Source organism: Gallus gallus, chromosome 11 (assembly GCF_016699485.2).
Source record: "Gallus gallus isolate bGalGal1 chromosome 11, bGalGal1.mat.broiler.GRCg7b, whole genome shotgun sequence".
Classification (NCBI taxonomy): Eukaryota; Metazoa; Chordata; class Aves; order Galliformes; family Phasianidae; genus Gallus; species Gallus gallus.
The window spans coordinates 4117895-4142893 of record NC_052542.1 but is presented as its reverse complement, the minus strand read 5'-3'; the positions used below and the strand labels follow the sequence as shown (position 1 = coordinate 4142893).

General features: G+C 41.5%; 2 long non-coding RNA genes across 6 annotated transcripts in view; one reads left to right on the top strand and one right to left on the bottom strand.

Annotated features, from left to right (window-relative positions):
- Window positions 1-24999, top strand: part of LOC121111680 — a 141752-nt gene that overhangs the window by 38062 nt on the left and 78691 nt on the right. The gene's annotated exons all lie outside the window — the stretch shown is intronic.
- Window positions 11233-12186, bottom strand: LOC107054272. 2 transcript variants are annotated; one of them, XR_005862899.2, is made up of 3 exons: window positions 12042-12186; window positions 11653-11828; window positions 11233-11536 (listed from the first exon to the last, which is right to left on the bottom strand). It is a non-coding gene; the product is annotated as an uncharacterized LOC107054272 (long non-coding RNA). The 2 variants fall into 2 exon arrangements; XR_005862900.2 differs by having other exon boundaries at window positions 11653-11822.

Genomic DNA, 24999 nt, shown 5'->3' with positions numbered 1-24999 from the left:
AAGGGAGAGGAGAGCATGCAATCAGTCCACAAAGTGAATGGTAATGCTTTAATTATCATTCTATTGTTATTCTTCCTTTTTAGCTGCTTGGAGGTTGTGTAGTTTGCATATTCATTCCTTTAAATCTCACAAAGGTTTTGTTGTTGGCAAAAGTTTGACTGCAAAAAGAGGGCAAGCTTGTCATTAATAGGCTAGAAGGAAAAGAAGGAAGAAGGGCTGTTAACCCCACACTTCAAGAGGGGAAGGATCCAGGGTAGGTACTGTTTTTCAGAAATAGATACAAAGATGTTTTAGTAGGCAAGCACAAGTGTAATCACTTCTGGTAACTCACTTTGGGAGTGTAATGGAACTTAGCCCAGTAAAAAATTCATCTAACCCAGCGAATTGACCATTTTATAAAGGCTACAGTATTTGTCGGTGTCCTTCAAGAGAAGCTTTCCAGGAACTCATTTTGTTAAAATCTTCAGTGAAATACAGTTCTACATACTGAGTTAATTTCTTTGCCATAGAAGAAATGCATTCACAATGTTTTTGTTGGTACCTTTTTAGAAAGTGTCATGTAATTAATAGAGGACTTCCAGCTCCTCTGAAAGAAGGTGCTTTTGTTCTGCACAATCTTCACATCTAAGGAGGTAATATGACCTTGTAGAAATGCTATCACAACTGCAGCCTTCTTGATTAGTTTTTTATGTCCTCCTGTCATGCATTATTCTCATTACGTGGGCACTTCTCCAGGTTTTGTAACAGTACTGATTAGACATATAGGAGTGTGCTGGTACAGTGGGCAAAGTTGCAGCTTCTTCCATCTCTGCAACTGTTTTGAGAGGAAATGGGATTCTACTTCTTGTGCTGAGGTCAGGCAGTGTTAGAGATTTTTTTGAAGCTTAAGCCAACTGCGGTTATTGGGAGATGTGCATGTACCGGAGCAGACTGGGGTGATGCATAGGCAGAGGCTGAAAAAAAAAGGTTAAGGATGATTTGAAGAACATTTCCTATGACTGTAAAGTTAAAGGCATTGCAATTGATTCAGGCAGCAGCACTTTGCCTTTTCAGAATTGTGGTGTTCTGTGCACCTACTGCACATGAGCAGGAATCAGGAGAAGCCCACTGCAGGCTCTGCTCATGAGAGCTCTCTCCAGCTGTCATTGCATGTACTGAAAAGCAAGTCTCCATTGCAGATGATTTCCACTGTTGGAAGGTGATGTGTAGTGACTAAAAGGGTTGCCAAGGGTGAGCAAAAAAATAGACTGCAACAGTCAATAAATATATCCTGAGATTTTTCAGAGTAATTTCCATATTTATATGTAATATATTTTAATATGGCTGTACTTGCCCATCTGCTGTTTTTTTTCTTTTCCCTAGCCCATGCTGTCTCCAGGCCTGAGAATTGTTTTTTTTGTTGTCTTCTGTCTCTCAGGCATGATATAATGACAAACCAATTCTTCTGCTTCCTAGTTAATGAATAAGGTTTTGATTTTGTTTTTTGATTTGTTAAAGAAAGCCTAGCTTTTAGCTATTAAATGTATTGGTGATTTTTATGACAGATTCTCCACTACATTCTTGGTGCGCATAATCTTCAAGATTATTAAAGGAAAATTCTGAGATTTTCCATGCTTAGTGCTAATGTAGTACTTGTTTCGTAATGAAGCTTGTAATGGTGGGTTTTTGCTCTGTACACAATTATGAAACACCAAGAACTCCACTAAAGTAAATGAATTTGGGATAATTTGCATCAGTTGAATGTGTGGCCCTGTATCTGGTTGACGTTATCATGCCTGCTAGAGAACAGACACCAGCTGAGGTGCTGCTATTTCATACACTGGGGAGTAGGAATGTCCTTGGGGGGTGAGAATGCAAGTGGGGATGACCACTGCTAGCACAAGTTACGAATGAGCTGTCTGAAGTATAATGAGAATGAAATAAAAGGCAAGCTCACCATAACATAGTGAGATGCAGCTAAAAGGATGTGAACCTGGTGAAATTGCTCCACTTCATGTTGCCAGAAAGGGATCGGAGCTCAGAGCAGCTCCTCCAGCCCGTCTGTGATCAGGGGTGGGAAAATTCTCACATGCCCTCAGGTTTTCAGGTCAAACTGAACTGCTTAGGGGCTGTACCTCAAAGCCACATGGAAGCACTGAATACTGCTGAGCAAAATGCCCTGTTTCTCAGGTGGAGCTGGCAGGAACCAGTTCTTCAGCAGCTGCGTTGGTTTTCTATTTGCATTTGGATGAAAATCAAGAGGTTTCTTTTTCTTTGTCAGACTTTGAATATAACTCTCTCCTCCCTTTGGCTGTCCTAGCTCTTACATGTTGATGCAGTTTGCAGTACTGTAGCTACCTGGTTCTAGGCTTTTGTTTCAGGTGACTTTTGTACCACAATATTCTCCTTGGGATGAGTCTTGCTAGAGGCACTGTCTCCCTTCCAGCCCTGAGGAGGAAACATCTGGTCTCTCTGGAACAGAGGAAGCTTCTGGGATTGTCATTCTGTTTGGCATGACTGAAATAACCATAAGATTTGGTATGCATTTTTAGTATGTTGCAGCTATGCTCCTTGAGCCAGAGGAAGACAGTTTATACAGGAAGCAAAAGAGCATTTTTTACTCAGCTTTTTGTGATAGCTCTTCATTAGTAATATTCAATAAAATAAAACCTTATAAATGCTCAATCCAGCTGCTGTTAAAGTAAGAACAGAATTGCTATTGAATCGAATGAGGTCAATCTGGGGCTCCAGATGAAGGTAGTGCAATGTTGAGCTCCATCTTGCTCCTCGTTGCCCAGAAGAAAGCTGGCCAGCTGTGAGATGGCGATTCAAGAAGGATGGCTGTGCCTCCGGATCCATTGCTCCAGCTGTATCAGGCTGTTCTGGTGAGCCAGAGGCTTGTGCTCTCCAGCCCAGGGCCAGGGAATTACAAATGTGTACGGAAGTAGAAGCCAGAGTTCAGGGTGAGGACGCACTGCAACAAAGCCTGTTGGAATGGGAGAATTATACTAAATGGCATGAAGAAAGCATGATCATTTCAAATTCTTGCCAAATGTGACTTGATTGTCACTTTTTTTTCTTGGGAATATGGCCTCAGTATATATATAAAAAAAAAGCTGGTGATCTCTTTGGAATTAAGGGTTTAGGATATGACATGGGGAATTAGACATGGGCCTCCCATTAGCAAGAATTTTGACCTCCATGCATAGCTCTGAAAATCAATCCTATCTCCAGCCTCAGTTGTGTTTTTATTTCAACTGGGGAACAGGCATAGATATCACTTAGAAGGAGAGTAAATCTCATGATTGGAAACTTCTGATGTCATTTTCAAGTGCAGTTATAAAACTGAGTGATGACATGTAGATGTCCGCACCCAAAATATTTACAAATCAAACTGTGTAGGTGCCTAGTTTTTATGGTGGCAATAAAACATTGCTTAGAATTTCCTGGTAAACTTTTAGTACTGAGTAATTACTATTAAACAGATGGAGAAACAGGGCACTGTAGCAGAATTGAGAGTATTATTCATAAGCCTTGCTTTTTCCCATGGGCTTACAGACTGTACATCCCCTTCAACAGCGTTTGTCACAAGCATGTGCTTTTGGCAAGTATCTCCACTGAGGTCTGGTCAAGTGATGATGACACTTTGAAATCAACAGGAGCATAAGGTGGCAGTAAAACATAAGTAAAAAATAATCCCACTGAGCTGGGATTTACAGTTGTGCTTTGAGGCCCACTGTAGCATTGGATGTGATTTGGATTCTCTGGTGCCTCAGTTTCCCTGTGTGTAAACAGCAGTGATCCTTTTGAGGAGGGAGAGTCTTTTGCCTTTTGAATAAGTACTGTGAAAAGCCTTGCTTGCTATTATGCATATATTGAAAACAAAACCTAATCAGTGCTTTGCTGGGTTGGGGATGAATGTGCTTAGCAGCTCGTTTGATCAAGCTGTAGATTACTTAGGCAGTGGTTTGTAATAAGAGCCTTATCAGTAACAAAAACCCTTCTGTCATCCTGAGACAAGCAACAATCATGTTCTAAAATGGTTGCCAAACGTGTTTATTTGAAGATGGTTGTTTCTAGCGTAGCTCAAACCATTGTGTGGGGAGAGTTCAATTGCTTCCTACTAAAGCCAACATTCATAGCTTGGAAAACTGTTAGATAAATGTCAGTTTCTGCCATAATTTGTGGAATCAATGCAAACTGAGTCAAAGAATCACAAACAGTAATGTGAAAATAAAATGATCTGTGTTATGGTTTTTAAGTAAATGATGATAAACTAATAAATGCCATTAGCTGCTGCCATTACTTTGTTGAATTTAGCTGATGTTACTGTGTTGACTTTAAAAGCTATCAGCTTAACTATATAAATCCATTTGACATGTCTTTATTCAGATAAAACTTTAATACTGCAAGTGTAGCAAATTAGATGCAAATGCTCTTTTTATTTTAAGTATATTTAAAGCTGCCTTTTCAATGCAAATTGTACAGGAAATCTCAACAAGCTAGGACAGACATCTTAGCTGTCAGCGTGCAGCACTTTCATTTCAGTCTCAGGCATGGGAGCTGCATTTTGTCCCTGCAGACTGAGATAATTAAAACTACAGAGAGATGGTTTTAAATATACATGATACACAGTTACTTAAACTGTGGGATAAAGCATAAACGTGGTCCTTAACATTTTTGATAGAGCAGCGCTGGCCGGACAACGTATCAGCAGATGGTAGGGGACACATTTCTTGTTGTGCAAACAGCTCTGCTTTTTTTTTATTTTTCCCCTTTTCACCTGAATTGCTGTGGAAGCACAGAAATACCATTTCAAACCCTGGGTTGGGAATGCCCTCATTAAAAAGATACTGATACCATTAACTTCTTTTTTTCCTTTCTTTTTTTCTCTTCTTTGTTTTTGAGCAGCCCCTAACCTCCTTGGAATACATATCTATTTCAGCTTTCATTTGCTGAACCCCCTGAATGAGTTTATCCAAACAATGTGAATTTACTCAGATCTTTTTAAAATCCCACATCTCTTGTGGTTGATAAAGCTGACTTTAGCTAAGAAGAGTTGGATCAGGGTGATTTAAATTTCACAGTGAAAATGATAAGGGCTTTACTAGAAATAATAAGCGCATTCAAATACTGTCATGGGCAAACAGTTGAATGTGCAGTGAGAAATTTGGCAAGGCTAGTCTTTCTCAGTGTTGATTTAATGAAGTAATGGATAGTAAAATAGGAAAAAAAACCCAGCAACTTGCATTCAGAGGTAAACTTATGTTAATTCCATATTAGTAATTTTATAAAGCATTGTTCACTAAAAAGCAGCATTAATGCTCTAATAACTTTTAAAATGTCACGCTGTTTAAAAGCCATAAAACCCAGCCCAAGCCACCAGCAAGGGGAGAAGCCTCGCCTGGCAGCCCTGCATCAGTGATGCCCAGTTGTTGGCATTTCCCAGGCGTTCAGCCCGAGGAGAAAAGAAGAGGAAGGGCATTCACGTAAGCTGCAGGGCAAACAGTGGCCCGCGGTTGAAAATGGTTTTGAATGCTAGCTTGTCCATTTAAACAATACAGAGCCTCACCTTTCTCATTCAGATCGATGGGAGCCTGCACAGCCCCAGTTGCAGAGGCAGCCTTGGTAGGATCAAAGGGTTCAGGTCTGTGAATCCAGATGTACTTTTGAGTGATGCAGCCGGGATGGCCATTGAGTGGGGCTGGGCAAGGAGCAGGAGGCGAGGTTATTTTTAAGGCAGTCCTTCAGACGGTTTATAGCCGTCATTAATGGGGTTTGTGTACGGCAGGGAACTGGCATCCAGAATTAGTGAAGTCTGATTGGTGAGGCATGTGGAAAACAATAAATCAAACGTGTATGGTGCTTACAAGAGGGGGCAAGAGAGAAGAAAAGGGAAGAAACATCACTCTGTTGCCAAAGGGCTGAGGTTAAGAATCCCTCTGTGCAATTTAACAGTTTTTAATTCCTACATTTTAATACCTCGCAGGCCATTGTGTCAGTCTGCCTTAGCTCCTTCATGGAGCCATCTCGCTGCTGCCAAGTGGATTAGCTCTCTGAGGGGCTGCTGGCCCCCTCCTGCTCAGGGATTGCATCCATCACCGCCCTATGTGCATCCCCCTGCCCTCCCAGCCACCCTGCTGCTCCACCCCAGATGTGGGCCGCCTAACTGGCACTGCCAAACGCCAAAGCCTGGCAGTCTCTAAGTGGGACAAGCTTTGTTTTTCACACGTGCCCTATGATCTTTTTTTTTTTCCTTCAAGGAACACAGTAAAAACCTAATAGGAGGCTTCCTGCAATCAGTGCAGGGGAGCAGCGGCCATTAGCAGATGGGGAGAGATCAATATTCTGCCCAACCCTTCCGGTTGCAGTTCTAGTCGGTTATTATATAGCTGTTATAAATTCATGAATATCACGTGTAAGGAAAAACTAATCTCTTCAAAACAGCTTATTTCCATAGTAAATGACCAGAGAACTACCACTGACTTCGTCACTGACAACTTCTTTGTGTTTGGTAAACAGACCTGGTAGGAACAAAATGATTCGAAGGTTTAAAGAAATACTTAGGAGCTCAAATCCTCCCATCGACCATCACACATTCCCTGCATCTGGCTCATTACAGGACAAGTGTGTCCTTTAAGACGTGGAGATTAATGAGGCATTTTATGAGACTAATACATTTTAAATTTTAACACCGGAGTTAGCATCTATAATTGTACAATTATACGTTCATTTAGTTTTTTTAAAGATAACTAATCTCAGGTGACTGCAACTGTGTGAAGAGGCAGAATTTATGTTTCTCCAGCTGCAGGAGCACTAAATCATGCAGGAATTGAAATTGTTTTCCTTATGACAGATAGCTCAGGCAAGATTAGTCAGTCACTGTTTCAGATATAATGCCTTTTTTATTACGCATACTTTATATGGGACTATTATATTTGTAACATATATTTCTGCATACAGCAAATTAACTATTGTGTAATGCACGGACCAAGAAGGAGTATCATTAGTTCTCGCCGTCCCGCAGTTTTGAGCAGCTGGTGAAATATATACCAATCATCCAACAGCTAGCTTCATGTTAACATGTAGAACAAAGCCTGAGCGGCTCCCGTTTGACAGAACTTTACCGTGTAGTAATAAATAAGGCTGAATTATTGATGGTGATAACTGCTAATATTATTATGACCTCAATTAAGTGCTTTTTTCAGACACATTAACAACAAAAGGTCTTCTCTTTCCTCGTTGCTGTTTTTTCAAGTCCCACTTTACATTAAAATCGAATTGATCAAACCTATTTGCCATTTCGCTGTGAGTGGATAACCATAATGGGTAATCTATCAGCATGGTGCTCCCCTTAAAGCTATTAACACCTTTTGTTGTTCTACTCAAGTTTCTAAACGTGCTGAGAGGTTCAAAAAGGCAAACCCTGCAATCTGTTAGGATTGTGCGGAGCCGTGACTTGTGGCATTCTTTTAATTACCATACTTTTTTAGCTCCGCAGCCAAACACTGATATTTCTGACACTAAGTAAGTCTTTATTTACTTATGAAGCTGTGAGACAGCTAAATTAAAGCTGATTAGCAAGATGGCAGCTCCGCTGCTCGCAGCTGAGGTGGGTTGAGCTGCTGCATGGTGTCTCCCCACAGCTCGCTGCTTGACTCTTAGGCACTGGGGCTGGGATCACTCAGCAGCGAGGCAAATAAAGGGAGCTTAGAGTGTTTTGCCCTATGGCAAATTGGCAAATTGTGTTAGTTACATGGATGTGTGTGTAAAGTGTGGAGCAGCCTGTTTGTTTGTGAGAGCTTCTATAATAGGCAGGGGGAGATAATTTCCAGGGACAGGCTGGTGGAGTGTGTGTGCTTGGGGAGTTGTGGGATTACACTCATTAAAAAGTGAAGAGCTAATGAAATTAATCAGAGGAAAGACTGAGCAAACTGGAGAACACAACATGGACCTGTCTCCGAGAGGCTGCTTCTTTTCACATAAGTCTCTGCTGGAGATTTCTGCCCTTCCCAAACCATTCTTCGGGTTTGTGCTTCTTGATTTTGGTTATTTGCTGTCTTAGTACTTGTGTGGGGCTGAGTGGCAAAAGAGGGAATTCCTGGTTTACTTGCTCATGACAAGCCTAGACTGGCTGGGCTGTGATTCGTCACTATTTGTAATGCTGATGCAACAACCAAGTGAAAGTAGCTGGTGCTGGTGTTCACTGGCACAAAACCCTAATCATATTCCTGGTAACAATCTCAACAGAGAAGCCTGGACAGAATAAGCAAGGAAGTCTTTATTGCTTCGTATGTTCCTTTTGTTCTCTTTTTGTTTATATATACATACGAAGAAATAAACACACACACAAAACAGTGTGCTAGCAGTGTTGGTGTGAGTGTTCCTGGAAGAGGAGGAGCCCCGGGGATCCTCACTGCCTCTGTGCTCTGTGTGTGAGCAGGGAGCTGCTGCCAGCACAAAGCTGAGCCTCCTGCTGCTCCCTGGGCTTGGGGCGGTGTGAGCTCAACATGGGACTTCCATGCTGGGCTCTGCACAGTGCGTGACCTTTGGAGGGACAGCACAGCTCCTTTCCTCTCATCTCGATGGGAAGGTCATGGCGTGGCACTCTTGAGTACCTGTTGCCTATGTCACTTCATGTGAAAGTGCGAGCCCCTTGAGTTAGTTCATAATTCCATTAAATTGTTCTAATTGCAGAATGCTACAAGAGAAGGCACTCATTTGTTTTTGGCACAAGCATTGTCAGTGCTGCCAGTTTAAGCCAGGTCACACCTTTGTGATGTCAATGCCAGCACTGGTTTTGGCTCTTTTTCTTCTATTTGTATTGTAGTGAGTCACAAGCAGGGGGAAATGAAGAAATACTCGTTGGCTTCAAAAGCAGATTGAAGATAAGTTGCTGTTAAGCTCTGTCTAGCTGTTGATATGTGTAATATAGCAAATTAATTAAAAGCTTATACTCACAATATATAGGGATTTCAATTGTTTTAAAGTGGTGGTTAGTCTTTCAGCAGCTAGAAGATGCACATGACTGAGCTACTCCAGTAGATCAGTGCTTCTAGAAGTGCTTCAAGTAGCTTACCGTGCTTCCAGTTTCTTTGCGTCAATCACTTTTGGTGCATTTTTATCTTGTGTTGAACAAATCAGAACTGTCCTTCGCCCATTTTATGCATCTTGCAAAGCAGGGTATGAAGTGGGTTGATGACAGCTCATCCATCTCACTGTTTTTGAAAGGGATTCCCCTTCTGGACATCATGTGGAGAGGTGTTTTTTCTGAAGCCCACCCACCTGGCACTATTCCCTCTTAGGAAGTGGCTGCATTTTCCTGGGGTGTTTCTCACAGGGGTAAGGCTGCATATCAAACAGTGGATTTCCGAACGGTATATAGTGATGTTGACTTTACTGATGCTTCAGCTGCTGTTGTCTCAATATAGACTGTCGCTCATATGTCAGCTGGAAACAAAAATCAATAAGCAATGGGAATGGGAGTAAAGGGAAACCAGAGAAACAAAATGATGAACAAGAATTTGGTATCTCCCCTCATATACTTCCAGCCAGCTGTTGTGCACTCCTTACCATCAAAGGACCTGCAACTGATGCCCACAGGTCCTGCCACCTGGGTCAGGGCTCTTCTTGGGCCGTGAAAGAGGATGCCGAGGCACAAGGAACCCAGTGCTTGGTTGCTCTGAGTCCTGCAGAGTCAGCTGCAGAAAGCTCAGGCTGTGGTTAAATGGCCAAATCTCAAATTGTCTGTGCCCAGGTGTGTGTGCATTTCACATGCACAATTTTAAATAAATGAACAGTTCATCTTTTTTTAAAGTAACGCAAGTATTTAACAAGCCCTTGAAGCTGTCTGCTCAAGTTCCTGGAGCTGCTGCTTGCTCTTCTCTCTGTGTGTGTGGTAGTGGCCTGGCATGCCAAGGATGCAGCAGTGTTGGATTCAGTGTGGTGGTGATGGTGGGAGCCTGCTCAGGCGGTCTGTGTGTGAAGTGGAAGCAGGAGGGGGAAACTGCCCTTCTAAAGGAGTAATGGTGCCAAAAGCACAGTCAGAAGGTACAGACGGAGGCTATTAATGGAAGCACCGAAGCAGCCACATCTGTGATTGAATACCCGGTCTTTCAGTGCCTACTGCTGTGTTTACTGCTCCTTAATGTGGTATTGTTTACTCACAATTAAACTCTTGGCCATTAATTTAACTCTCAGATGCTGAATTGGTCACACAGACCCAAATCCCAGAGCCCGGACAGCTGTGCTCTGTACACTCCTTTAGGCACGGCTCTCGTTAGGAGGGAGTGCAGGCAGCGAGCTGACGGCACCGGCTGCTGCCCAGCCCTGCTCCTGCAGCCCCGTTCCCAGAGCCCCATGCCTGCTCCCACTGGAGCAATACTGCACTGCGGTGTGGGAAGCGTTAATTGATGTCAGCCTAAATTTCACACCGGAGATAACAAATGCTTGAAACCCGGATGCTGCACGGAGTAGATAAATGCATTTTCCCCCATTAATTAAAACGAATCTGTAAATTTAAGCAGAGGTGTTTGCTATAATAAGTTTTGAACTGGTGACAAATGTCACCAGCAAAAGGCCTGAGATAAGAGGATGTCAGAGCCATCTGCACCAATACACGCCTTCGCACCCAATACAGGGAGCATTGCTCCATGGGGTCTGCAGTCGGTGGTCGTGGGTGGTAGCAGGGAGATGAGGTAACCCATAGTGTGGGATTCCAGGGTGAGGGACAGGGCCCTGGAGGAGGAGGGAGAGTGGTTTGTGTCTCATGAGCTGGGGCTGGCAGTGATTTGGAATGTTGGGTGTTTCTCTAAACTTTACTTCCATTTCTTTTGTCTCAAAGAAAACTTCATCATATGTGTTATGTGTTGGTCTGTCCCATGTATCCATTCTATAACTGACACCTACAGAGTAAGCGTTGATTTCTTTATAAACTTTCAGAACTAAAATACTTGTGTCCTCCCTCAACTCTGCTAATTACATCAAGCATAATGCCAGTGAAGCATCTGCAGTCTGCTTTTGGGGCACCATTAGGAAAAAAAAAAGGCCAATAAGGGGATTTTTAAGGCAATAGAGGTTTTAAATTTTCAAATTCAGCTCAAGTTTGTCAAAGTCCAGTGGCCATTCATACTCATTTCTGTCCTAGGTTAGTTGCTGTTACGTACCACTTAGCTAAAGTGTTATTACATAATTAGATATTTTCAGCTTGAAGCCTTAATAAAGTCATGGTTTCAATTATTTAGACTAGAGCTGCACGAATGATTCCCAGTGAACACTTTATTTGATTAACTTGCATTCTTTTGGTAGCTGCAGTATATCTACAACGGTGTTCAACTTCTTTTAGAATCCATTAGTAGAAGAATACCCTGCACGTTTTCTCCTCACTGAACTGATCATAATTTTGACGCTTTGATGTAGAACGCAGGCGGCTTATTTGACTGTATGCATCACAATAGGGTTGTGTTCTTGGGAGGCAAAGCCTTGCATGTGCTGTGCCAATCTTAGATCTGCTTCCAGTCAGTGTGTTTTACCAGTTTGCCTTTTGAATTCAGCTTCCCTGAAACCCAGTGAAATGAAATCGTTTGCGTGCGCTTAGAAAGTGAACACAGGAGTCATACAACCATTTTGGAATCCAGGCTGGTTACATTTTGGGTTACTTGTTTTTGCACTTACCTTGACTTGGTTTCAGTTAGCATAAAAGCACAGAGCACGTGGGACTGCAGTGTGGTGCCTTGATGCCCCGGGTCCACATTGCACACTGTGCATTATATTGCTCAGATTATCTTCTCAAGCACTTCTAAAGATGTGGCTTTGTACAGTCTGCCAGCTCAATCAACCTCAGCCTGTGGCTTAAAGAAAGCGACGTATTCACAAAGTGTAGCTTTGCACCATGGCTCCCGAAATGCCAGGCGGCCAACTGGAGGTCTGTAGGAGGCACACCCACTTCCTCAGTCGGAGCACTTACAGACCTCCTGCCCATCACTTCTCCTTTGCTATCATGCCCTGCCGCCCGAGCTCACCCCGTCCATGAGCCCTTGACGTGAGAAGGGCGATGCGCTCACCTGCCCCGGTTAGGGGCCGCTCGGGGCTGGACACTACAGCCGCAGCAGCGATGTGGGCTCGATTTGGGAAGCCTTTGGGAATGCAGCCCTTGGAATGGCCTTGTTAACTCCTGGGGGTCGGCTCCTGCGGGCCCGAGCTCCTCCCTCCGTCGCAGCCTGCCCGTTTTATGGGAGCTGTAAGTGGCTACACCTGCAGCCTTAAGCGGCCAACACCGCTGTTAGAACGGTCGGGATCAGTCAAAGGGAAAGTTCAAAGTTCAGAGGTCAGCCTTTTGTGACTGGTGAGGAGGAGATACGGGATAATAGCTCGTTAATGTTATTTGCCTCATTCGGCTGAAAAACTTGGTCTTTCTCTGTTGTGTCAAGACATTTACGTGGGCAATTCTGGGCATTGTCATTTGAATAGGGGTTAAATTATTCTGTTTTGTCATTAAGTGATCCTTGATTGGCAATCCACCACACAATGGGTGATCATTAGGGAAAGGCCATAAAACTGTTACACCGTTTAAGAGTGAATGGTGAATGAAGCCAGATATTTCCAGGTCCCGCTCCTCCCTCCCCCGCCGACTGCAGCTGCTGCAGACCAATTGAAAGCAGAAGCCCTGCATTTCGAAGCAGTCTTTAACCTGTTTCTCTGATTTTGTTTTGAAAGTATTTACTCTGAGGTGAACAGCAGATGAACCTTCTGATAGCTTCCTAAAAGCATCCCCAGTGCTCGCTCTCCCCGTGGTTTTGTTGTGTCAGTGCAAGCGGTGCACCACAACGTTGGCCTAAAAATGAAGGTAAAACATGGTGTGCTCGTTTAGGGAAAATCATACGAATGAGACAAAAGCCCCAAATAAAACAAGATATTGAGAACTGTGTGCCATAGAAGGAAGTGTGACTTGCTTGAATGAAATGCCTCCGAATCCAGAAGCTAATGGTATTCAGCATCCTGAGCTGTGGGTTTTGTGGGCTCTGCACTGATGGTTGCTGGTGAAGTCTACGCTTGTGCTTTCCAGCCCTAAGTTCCCTCTTCTGGCACTGAATGCGGCCACTGGCATTGCAGCCTGCTGGGTGGCACTTATTACTGTGATGCTTCTGCAGGGCCAGACCAAGATGCTACGGGACACTGTTCAGTAAGACAGTGATGTTGCTGGTGGGGCTGCTGTGCTTTCCTGTCCTCCTCTTTGCAGCATGGTCCTGACCTCGTGTTCTTTCTCATTGCATCTCACTGGAGGAGCCAGGGTAGAGGGTAGGAGCTCATGGCTCAGGTGGGGCAGTTCTGGTCCTGGCTTACAGCAGTTCTCTTGGGACTGAGACGTGAGAAGGATCTGACTTTACCACTCTTTCTAAAGCAGTCATGGTGCTGTAGGTGACTGTGAGGTTTTCTAACAGCTGTCCACTTTGTTCCAGCCGTGCTCTTGGGAATGGTGGTTTTTCCATGACTGAAAAGCCAACACAGCTTTTAACTAAAATTGCAGAGCTAATTAACTGCTTAGTGATTTGTCCTTGCTTCTTTATATTCCAATTACGATTGCAGCTCATCTCACTTGAGAAAGAACGTGTTCTGTGGTCTGCAAAGAGACTTATTTCTTCAACTACGTATAACAATAGGATTTCTTCCTAGTAATTAAGGATATGCTGTTGCAAGCTATGTAAGCAGGCTACAAACAGCCCCCTGCCCTCTGGGGATGCTCTGAACTGAGGCATGTTTTATTTGTGTTTTCCGACACCCCCAGATGTATAGTTAGACCCCAGGTCTGCAAACATCCACTCCTTTACATGACTTGGAAAGATCCATTATCTTCTGGGCCTTTGGAGAGGATCATGGTGTTGAGTGTATGAGATCAGATGCTATGCTGTAAATCTGCTCTTAAAAGGGAAAAAGAGAAAAGAAATAGACATTCACGTTTCTACATTAAAGTTCTAGAATAGCAATAGTCAAAGATGTTTTGAATAACAAGACAAAGGTGTTTTAGTAGATTCCGTGTATTTTCCAACATCTGAATTTCTCTTTAAGCTTGTACTAGGTAAATGTTACTCAGTTGCCCTTTTAGAAAACAACAATTTGACTTTTTTCCCCTCTCTCTATTCTGACAAATATTGGTCTTGATGAGTGTTAAGGGACTGAAAATGCTCAACATCAAAGTGCTCATTATCAACCAGCCAGCTGCACTCCTCACTGCACCTCCTCATCACACACAGGCCCACTCTTTTCTGCAGGGATTGGCCCCCCCCTCGAGACACAGAACAAGTTCTTCTCTATGCTAACAGTGCACAACATTGTCAAATGATGTGTAATGATTTTATAATGTGAACTAATGCCACCAGGGACCGAACTGAGACTTCTGATTTCATTACACTCCCTGCTGAGACTGGTTTGGAATATGAATTTGGGGCAAAGATAAAAGGCTCCATTCCTGTCCTTTACCCATCAGCTGTTAACCAGCATGATTTGGTGTGGATCCAGACAAGGATCCTGCCCAAGGTGTATCAGCAAAAAAACTTGTGATTTATCTATGAGGCTATGAAACACCGGGAGTGCAAAGGAGTACCTTTTACTGAGTAAACCTGTGTGCCATGATTGAAATCTCAGCATAAGCCTAGAGAAGCTGCCCCGATGGTTGGCCACACCTTTGCTGCCCAACACAGTGTTCCTAAAGGCTACGCTTGTTCATATTGGCCCACCAAGGTTTTGTATTATAAGATGTTAGTGAGAGGTGAGGTTTTGTTCTGTGTTGTTGTTTGATTTTTAAAATTAATATATTAGATAACAAATTCAGAAACAGTTTCAGCAATGTACATCCTCTTCAACTGAGAAGGGCCTCTTAATACAGTGATAAAAATGTAACCACAGTAGAAAACAGTGTTATCTTACCTATTATTATCTGTTCCCATGAAGCATAGGATACCTGTCTGTTTAAAGTGATATCATCTTTCTATATCTTAACAGACCATGAAAAATAGGAAAAATGCCATAACGTTTTTCTTTAGAATGGCTAATGTAAGAATTAGTTTTCTTCTTCGTTCAGGTATACTTAAAAAAGCCCAAACAGTCTTTTAATCAAATTCTCATCTGTGTTAGCTGTGTCTTGTTCTGTTGTTTTCAAGACAGTTTATCCCATTTGTACCAGCAGAAAATGTAGGCCAACTGGTGACAGCAGAGAGACAAAAACCTCAACTGTCTTGCTAATTTTCAAATGTAATCTACCTGCTAATGTGTGATATGGAAACTAAGTGTCGTTTATACACTCTTACAGCACTAAAGATGCAAGAGGGATAGAAACTAATCCACCATCAAAGGTAATTATATAGGGAATTACACTGCTTCCTGCTGAAAATTGTATTCAGCTCTCTGTCCTGTTTCCAGTACTACATCATTGCTGCTCATTAGATATGAGTGAGAGTTGACTGTAGGTAAATTAAATTCAATATGTGAAATGGGAGGATCCTCACAAAGATGCTTTTGTAAGTGCCTGAAATGCAAGTGGCAATTAAATTTGCTTCCTGTTGTGCTTATACGTACTGGACAAATGATTTACTTTCATCGTCGAATATATTTATGCTATCTTGGTTGTAGGGGTCACGGCCACTATGAGATGGGAGGAAAGACAATACTAATCAAAAGTAAACCATGCCACTTTTTTCTCTAGTGCTGCTAATCTTAATTGAATCAATCTTGTGACAGATGTTGACAGTGAAAGATTGCTCGAACCTGGGAGGCCAAGCTGGACAGAGCTTCCAGAATAAATAAATAAAAAAAATCTTCCTTAATCATTAATTTGTTCATTCACTCCCATTTGCTTCCATTCTTCAATGTCTCAGAAGATGTACCTCATGCAACCTTCCTCTTCAGCAATCATTTCCAAGTGTTTCTCCCAATACACTCATGTTCTTGAGGAAACTAATTTGCCCAAGATGAATGCAGCAGAGATGCTTATCTTTTTTTTTCCTTTGATTTTAAGAGAAATGTAGTTGGATTTTGCAGAATTGAACATTTTGTTTAAAAACAAAACAAAAAATCCAATGAGTTGCGACAGAACAGTGTTCGTTTTGGTGCTGAAACATTTCCTGTTAGAGTATATTAGATAAATCCTGTTTGGATTAGGATGGAGGTGAGGAGTCGTTTACAACCTATTCCTGGATTTGCAGCAGCTCTGGTCCTGTAGAAACAAGGCGGAGAGGTGAAAGCCATTTGAGATTGGTGGAAAAACTGGAGATCTTGGTGGCCTTGGGTGCCCTGTACCTGAGTTTTACAGTAACACTTTGGTATTGCACTGTAGGTTTGTGAGCATTATAAAGCTACTTAATTTTATTAACACAAAAAACAGAGGAATGCACTTAGTGTGTGAGCAGTTATTTCTATTCTGCTCTTTGTCTCTGCAGCTGATTGTGTTTGTTGAGTTATGAGTGTGAAAATCTTTGTTTTTTAAACTAAAAACCTTAAAATGAAATGTGAAACAGTAGGGGGATCCTTGCAGGATCAGGACCTTGAAGCGCAGCACTGAAGGCTCTCTCCAGTTAGGACAAGGTTAGATTTGCTCTTGCTACCAAATAGTTTTGATTAAATAATGTTGGTGAGACTGCGTGCAGTATAAGGAGAAAGATTGTGATGAACATCATGGCATTTGTCTTTTATGTAATCCACTGTGGGCCCATATAATTTAAAACGCACCTATATTGTGCATTAGTAAGACTTCTATTGTATGCAATTAAATGCTATTTGATGCTGAAAAGCAGATATACCAGTCATGTGCAATAAAATCTAACGTGGTAGCAGAGCCTCACTAGAGATGTAATTGTTTGTGCTCAGCATATATTATTTACACTAAACTTAAGTATAACAGTGAGTACATAACATTCACTTGTTTTCCCAGTATGTTTATTCTGTCTATAAAGCAGCTCCCGTGTATTACTCCATTTGATTTGGGTTTGTTCAGACAGAATCACTCTTAAAGAGAGTGATGTTCTTAACTCGTTCCTCAGGGATCAATTGTACTGTATAGCTTCAACTTCTTCCCAAAGCAAGAAATTCACATTTCACTTCTTACTGTGGCATTTAAAAAAGCCAACAAATCAAATCTAGCTCTCAGAAATGAAAAATCCTTTATGCTTTAGTAGCCCAAGATGGTGTTATTTACAAAAATACTGGAGAAATTCAACAGGAAAAACCAAACCTTTGTGATGAGAAATAAATACAGTGCTCAAAATCAAGGCAGCAAATTTGGGATTGTCTCTTCCTCAAGCTTAGGCACTCTTTTTAAAGTGCCTTCTTGTTTTATTCCCATATATCTCTTCAGCAGAATAATTAATGTTTTACAAACCGGCGATGGTAAAGTTGTTCACATTATTCTAAGGGCAATAAATCCACATGCACGTAGTTTTGTATTATAGAGATCATTTAAGTGAGTGTAATTTTAACATTTTGATGACAGTTTTAGGATCCTACCGAGCAGTGATAAAGCTAGCAGTTACACTGTGTGATAATTCTGCCTTTCATTATAATGCAGAGTTTCTCCATACTAAATCAGGCCAAGATGCAAGAAGCTATTACCCCTGGGCAAAATTCATTCATTATGCATGTACATTATTTCTGAAATTATTGATAATACTTTTCGCAACAGTTATTTTTTGTGCATTAACTTTTGCTGCTACATTCTTATTAGGGATACCTCTATTAGTCTTGGGTATTTCCTGAATAATAAATGCAGTCTTAGAGCCTCTAATAGTTTCTTTAAGTTGAAAGCTGTCATCAGTAATAGTGCTTTACGTCCACAGTGTAATTATGAAGTGGCATATTAAGCTGTGTTTAAGGAAAACATTAGAAAAAAAGGATAATAAAGACCTGTGCATTGCTTCATTGGGGTTCTAAGGTGTCGGCTCAGAAATGGTTGCTCTTCTGAAGCATTACATTTCACTACAGTAAACTTGGTGCCAGGATTGTTGTTGTCCTTTGTACAGAATGTGAACCAATGAGCTGATCAAAAGAGAAAGGAAGCAGATGAAGCCCTGATCGGTTGGGAATTTCAGCAGGAAGCAAGTTGAGCTTTACTAACAGAGATGTGCTTTTGAGACCTAGGGTTATGGAGGCACAGACAACACTCTTAGTGATATCTGTGGAACTTCTGAGGACGTGTGGAAAGAAGCAGCAATTCCCAAATGATGTATTTCCTCACCTGCTCTTTAATGGCCTTTCTCTTGAGATCATTGTGGACACTGAAGTGTCTACATGCCTTCTATAGCTCGTATAGACCATCCCATGGAACAACGCAGTGAAAACTTGTCCTGTAGAATGGAGAGACAAGGCCTGTCATCTGTGTCTATGGAGGCAATCTAAGGCAACCAAGTTCCCTGCTAGGGAGCTAGCTGATGGAATTCTCCAAGTCTCTTTCCTTCGCCTGCTTCCTTGCCTTCTAGTCAGGGATATGATAGAAATGAGGTGAAGACAGGAAAGCCATCACAGTGGCAAGAGGAGACTTTTTTCCCCCCTTTTTGGCTGCATTGCTTTTATTGTTCCTACACATTTGAGGAGAGTAAAAAAATCTGAGTGGAAGGCAAAGCCATCCCTCAGCAAGGCCCCATGCTTCTTACGTCTTCCATTTTTAACGAGCCAGCAAACAGCTGTTCTAAGAGCAGGCCGAAATAACTTTACATCAGCTGATCAAGTATAACTAGTGGAAGGTCTAGTATTCATTAGACATTTTGTTATCTTCCAACACGGAGTAGCACTTTCTTTGGGGAATAACTTTAGAGACTTGGTTTTTCATGGTTCATTAAATAAATCTAAATAAATCCAAACTTCATTGGCAGAGACTGAATCAAACCCACCGGTTTTTATTCTGGAAATATCTTGGCATTAGAAGGCATAGCATGATGGGCTGTGCTGTTTAACAGCAAGGTGAAAAATGGTGCAGATGACTGCAGTAGTAATTAAAAAAGATGCTAGAACTCTTCGGTAGCTTTCTTTAAGCAGATAGTTTGAAGTTGCATGCTCAGACTTTTTCTTCACATGACTAATCCACTCTCTTGTGACCTATCTTTAGTTTGATATTGAATCAGGAACAGGAACTGTAGCTTCAGCTGACCCCAAACATTTAGTTACATTAATCACAGGGTGTTTCTGGACTCTGGGTGTACTGAATGAAAGACACTTGCTTTGCGAGACATTGATCAAACAGTCTACAGGTATCAGTACATCAAGGCACATTAATCATCCAGTGCATTATCAGTTCCACCAGGAGAATATGTAAATGTGATTCCTGTCAATGATAAGGGAAATCAGAATTTATTTTTAAAAGTGGTCCATCTGGAGCTGTTGATATAATCTTACCAAAGACAATAGGTTGTAAAGATACATTTTAGCAGTGGTGACAATGAACATAAAGAACAAGCAAATTAAAACCATCAAAAAAAAAAAAAAAGGTAAAAAAGAATAAGGTAGGGCTATACTTCCATCACTTGTAGGGATTGCTCTTCTACATCAACATAGAGGAGATTTTTTTCTGCTTAATAAAATCATGCAGTTTTATGAAAGCTCTCGTTCTGGAACCACAAAAACTAAGAGTGATGCTATTCTACTCTTCTGCTTTATTGCTCTTACCCCAGAATACGCCTGTGTTATATTTGCCTTGTAGCCAAGGGTATGATGCTTATACTTACTGTGAAACTGTGACAGTGGTTTACCTTCACAGATGGCTCGCCTTCACCCTTATTAATGGGGCTGCATAGCCCTTCTTGTATCATTAATTTACTCCATTTCTTGGCCCATAATAATAATAATAATAATTTTCTTTTATTTTTTCTTTCTTACTTTTTTGTTTGTTTGTTTTTACCTGGACTGGATCAGTCCTCTGATATATATCCTGTCAGCACGAGTGTGTGAGAGGTTCATTCTCCTCTTATGAAGACATGTTTCCTGGCAGAAATCTTTCTTGAGGTCTTTCCTGAGGGTATGAGAGAACTGGAGCAGGGAGTGTGATAGAGAATGAATGTGTTAAACGGTCACCTCATTTTTACTTAATATCCCTTTACTGTTCTTCCCTATGTTCCCAGCACCTTTGGGCTACAAAAGTGTAACGAGGAAGCACTGAGGAAGATGAGTGCTTGTCTTTAAGAGGCATGAATCTTGCTAGCTTTTGGTCCCTGAAAATTGGAATCAGTGTGCTGCAATCAGTATGTGGAGACCAAGGACAGAATTTGCTTTGGGTCTGTTACGTTGGCTCTGTTCAAGTCGGAAGGAAACTCCCTACAGTAAAGGATGAAGAAAGATTTTAGGATTTCTAAGTATTTCGAGGGGCATGTGGACTAAATTCTGAATTTTTTGAAGGAACAGGGTTAGAAAGTTTTTTTGAGGGATTAAGGTTATAAAGCTGTGTAATTAATGCCTTCTCACCTTGTAGCTGAGAAAAGCTGCACAGGATCTGTGTTTTCTCTCCTTGCAGGAGAGCTTTGGCTCTGTCCTTTGGACAGCATTATGGTTCTCATTTAAACATGCAAGAGTTAGGAAAACTGAAATGTAATTGTAATGTGTTTATATAAACAAAGACATGATTAATTGCATATGCACAATGCTACTTGGGATGCTAGCAAGGAAAACAATGTACAACTTCTGTGTGTGGGAAAAAAAACCTCTTTGAATCTCCTTCCTTTTGCAAGTTTAATATTGTTTGTTGTCATGTTGAAACCATGTGCCCTTCATAATTATATTTACAAATACTTTACTTGCACTTTTTCAGGGCTGAAGGATTATGTCTGCACATTTCAATAATTAGTCATACAGCATATTGGAAGTGTCTTGTGGGTTCTCTTTTTTGTATCTTACTGCTGAGCAGCACCACTGTGTTGCTGTGAAGTGAAAGTGCTTGTTGAAACACAAGATTTTTGTAGAAAGGGCTCCAGTTTTCACTGACTACAGTAAGGATAGGAAGGCTTCCAGTGTGTCCTTCAGGCACTCTGTATGTGGCTGTACCTGCAAGATAATGCTTATTAATGGCATGTTGTTAATAAAGTTTTAGAGATGTTAGTTTTGAGGGAGGAAAATAGGTATAAGTTATTTCTGTTTTGCATTTCACCCTGTATTTCTTAAAGGCCTTTCAGGGAAAGACTGGCTGCTGGAAGTGAGATGCTGTTTGTGTAGGGAATCACGTAGGCTCTGAACGGACCGTGGCCTCGCTTGAAACAGTAAGGGAAACTGGTGACTTATTCAGGGTGGGGGTAAGATGGTTCTCTCCTCCCTCTGAGCCTCTCTTCGTTTTGCTCTTTTTTTTCACACTTCTTCTCTCTTGCTTGCTTTCTTCTGGATCTTAGTTAAAGAATCACACTGGAGTGTCCATAATGAAACATGACTTCTTCTGCCAGCGGTCATTTTTATAAGGTGGAATGAGCTAACTGATAAAAATAGCTGATTATAGAAGCAAGTTCAGGCCGCAGCAGTAAAGGGAGGCTCAGCTTTTCCATTACAAGCCTCATTATTGAGGGGTTTATAGCTCAGTTATTAAAAAGAAGGTGCTGTGAGATTTGGCAATTGTTATTACAGTTGAGAGAATATTTTTTGAGTGATTTATTTTCCTGTATGCCATTTGATTCTCATGGGCCATGGCATAGGAACAGCAATGGGAAAAAGTATGGGCTCATACAAGTGCTAGAAGCAGACAGCAAAGGTGGACAAATAGTTTGAAATGGAGCAGAATAAAAATTGCTGCCCAGATCTTGAAAAAGAACCCATTACAGTGCAGATGGGCAGGCGGCTGATACCCCATAATATGTCCTTGTTGTCTTGGCCTTTGTGGCCCTGCAGTGGCCTGAGTGCTGCAGGCTGAGCCCCAGCATATCCAGGGAGGTGCTGGAAATTCTCTTGGATAATGATGAGGCTGCTTCTGGACCATTTCTTCTGTCTGTGTTTCCTTTTAAGAAGATCTAACTCATAACTGGTGCCTTACTGTTAACATCGATTGTAGCACTGTAGAATGAGGCTATTCCAAGAAGAAATTTTCAGAAGAGAAAGAAATAGTCTGATGTTGGACTCAGACTGCAGCAGTTTCTGTGTCCACAGGGCTTTGGCTGCTGTGCTCTCCTCTTACAATGGTTGAGTCTCCACTAGAGGTAAATATGCTTTGCTATGCTTTAGGCTCATCTTCCAGAGCATTGGAAATCTCGTTCAGGGGTAGTAGGGTGGTGTGCAGTACTGGAGTTGTATTCAAAGATCCAGAGAACAGAAATTAAATTCAGAAAATTAAGTGGACATCATTAGACAGAGAATTTTATTAGCGTTACACTGAAGGCAATGAAATTAACAAGAGATGGAACACAAAGACATTTTGTCTTGCACATTGGATAAGGATATGATGACATACAGATCTATAATTTTAATAATTTTATTAACTTCTTGAAACAGTGACGAACAGTGATCCCAAAGGATCACTGCAATGGACCTGACTTCCACATTTCAGTAGACTTCATTTTTTCTTTTCCTTTTTCCTTTTCCTTCTGAATAAAATGTGTGCTTAGCTTCAAGAATCTGAGCAACCTCATTGATTGCAATGGAGCTTCTTATGTGCTTACAAATAAGCAAGTAGGGAAAGGTATGCAATAATTGCCTGCTTTTCCATATGCATAAAGGCCTTCAGATAGTAGGTAAGCAGTTTATTGTTAGCAATGTCAGAATCCTATCAGATCTGAGCATGCTGCCTGTTCTTGTGTTTTTGGGTTTGTTTTTTTTTAGCAATTGTGGAATGTTTCACATCTCAGTAATTTTCAGGCTGATATTTTTATTATTATATGATTCGTTGATTCATTGAGTTCTGGGAATATTTTAACAGCCTTTGGACATTTCCAAATTGAGGTTCTCTTGTCTCAATGTACGTGTTTCTTTGCATATATGTATACTGTGTTTTCCTTTTATGCTGTGGTTATTTAAAAAATCTTATTTACTCTTCTAGATATTTTTTTTTTCAGGGGAAGTTGGCTTTTAAACTACAGATGGATATTCAAAAGCCTCTGTTTCCTATGCCAGAATCGTTCAGGTTTGAGATGAGCAAATATTAGAGAAGTGTTGTTTACCTGAAATTTTCAAAGATGTCCCAAAGGCAGCCAGCTGGAAATATTAAAGAAGGAAGGCTACGATATTTATGGGGAGCGCAGTGGTGACTCCATCAGGATCACTGTAAGAGACATTGTTTATAAATGGATTATGAGCTTCAATCGTTTTATTAGGATTTTTATTTGTGCGCATTAAAGTGAGGTGTGTTATAATTGACCCACACTTACTGCAGTTGCTAAGCAAGTCTGTCCCCCTGGTTATCTGAGAACGAATTCACAGCATGATTGGTAACTGTGTAATTGAGGAATGCGAGCTCACCTTCAATGATAAGTTTGTCTTTTCTTCTAAATAATAAAATACTTCCAGGAATATGGCCGCAGATAGGAAATTCCAGCTCTGATTTTCCAATGCCCCCTTTGTTGGCTGTTGTGGACCTGGGGTCTTGACTGCTTCTCTGTCTGGCTGCCCTGTTGGAAGGGGAAACGCCTGCAGACACGGTGTGAGAACAGATTGCTGATGAGCTGCCTTGTGCCCTTTACGTTTTAGCTTTCAGTGGATTTGACTGGCCTGAACTGGACTGAATGCACTCACTTTCATGTGTGCAGAAAAGATGGCTATGTGCAAAATCCCCGTTAGACTCCAATCAGAAAACCCTTTGAGAAGAAGGATGTTATTTTGCCAGGTCTGAAAATTAACTGTTTGCCCGTGAGCATGTGGCCTTGTGTGCACAGTGACTGTGTATTGCCCGCTTACTGCTTGCCTTGCAAAAGAGTCTGACAAATTGTGTGTTTTTAGCGTGCTACTGTGTTAAACTATTGCTTTGCAAACATGTCCCTTGGGCTGCAGCCTGGAGCCTGAAGTCAGAAGACATCTCCTTTGTTGAATATGTGCAGAATAAAAGCTATCGCCGCGCGAAAGCACCATCTCACGGGGGGAAGGGGAGGAGGGAAGGTGCAGAAGGAGGATGTTGATTATGACTGACGTGCGCCTTAATATCTGATGTGGCTTTCACACTTGGAAATATTCAGGACTCCATATGTTCCAAAAACCCCACTGAACAGTGCGTATAACGTTGCCTTTATCATTCTTTAATCTCAGTTTAATTGCTGTGGTCAAATTACCCCACACTTAATAACACACAGCTTGGTATATTATTTAATATGGTTGACACATACTTTGTTTTAAATGTCAGCGCTGGTAAAGCCCTGGAGTTGGCAATGCTGCGCATGATAGATGGCAGAGGAGATGGATCATCTGTTCTTTGTCTGTGCTGTTGGTATGTTGGCTGCAACTTTTTCAACTGTGACACTAGACTCATGCCAAACTGAAAGCTACTGAATGGGTAACATTATCCCTTGTATCTGATGTTTGTAGCTGATCATTCTCAATTTCTCTGGCTGTTTTTACAGGAATGTGCAATATGATATCACCCGAGTCGAAGCGGCGAACTAGTGTTGTTTCAAATGGGTTGATTTAATTATTTCAGCACCCAGTGGCACCTTTGTTATTAAAGGATTTTCACAAAGCAGTACATAGTCTAATTATGAATTTACACTAGAGACCGTAACAGCATCTGCTGGGTAAATAATATACATTTGTAAAATGGACTAGCTACTAATTTACACAGTCGACCACTGAGACACTGAAAAGCTGTTGCATTCTGTCATGTCAGCTCTCAAACACTTCCAAGCATTCCCGCATCTCTTTACAACTGTTAACAAAACAGGGAAAATCATGTAACTCCCTTCTAGAAAAAAAAGGATAATTTGGAGTTTGTGAATTCAGCTGCAATTTCAGCCAAAGCTGCCTTTCTGCTCCCAGCTGGATTGCAAAGCATGGGAAGTGGTAAATCACCTATATTATATTCCAGGGTCTGCATTTGCACAATCACAGGTGTACAGGTTGTAGAGGAGGTGTACGTTTTCATGGTGGATTGCT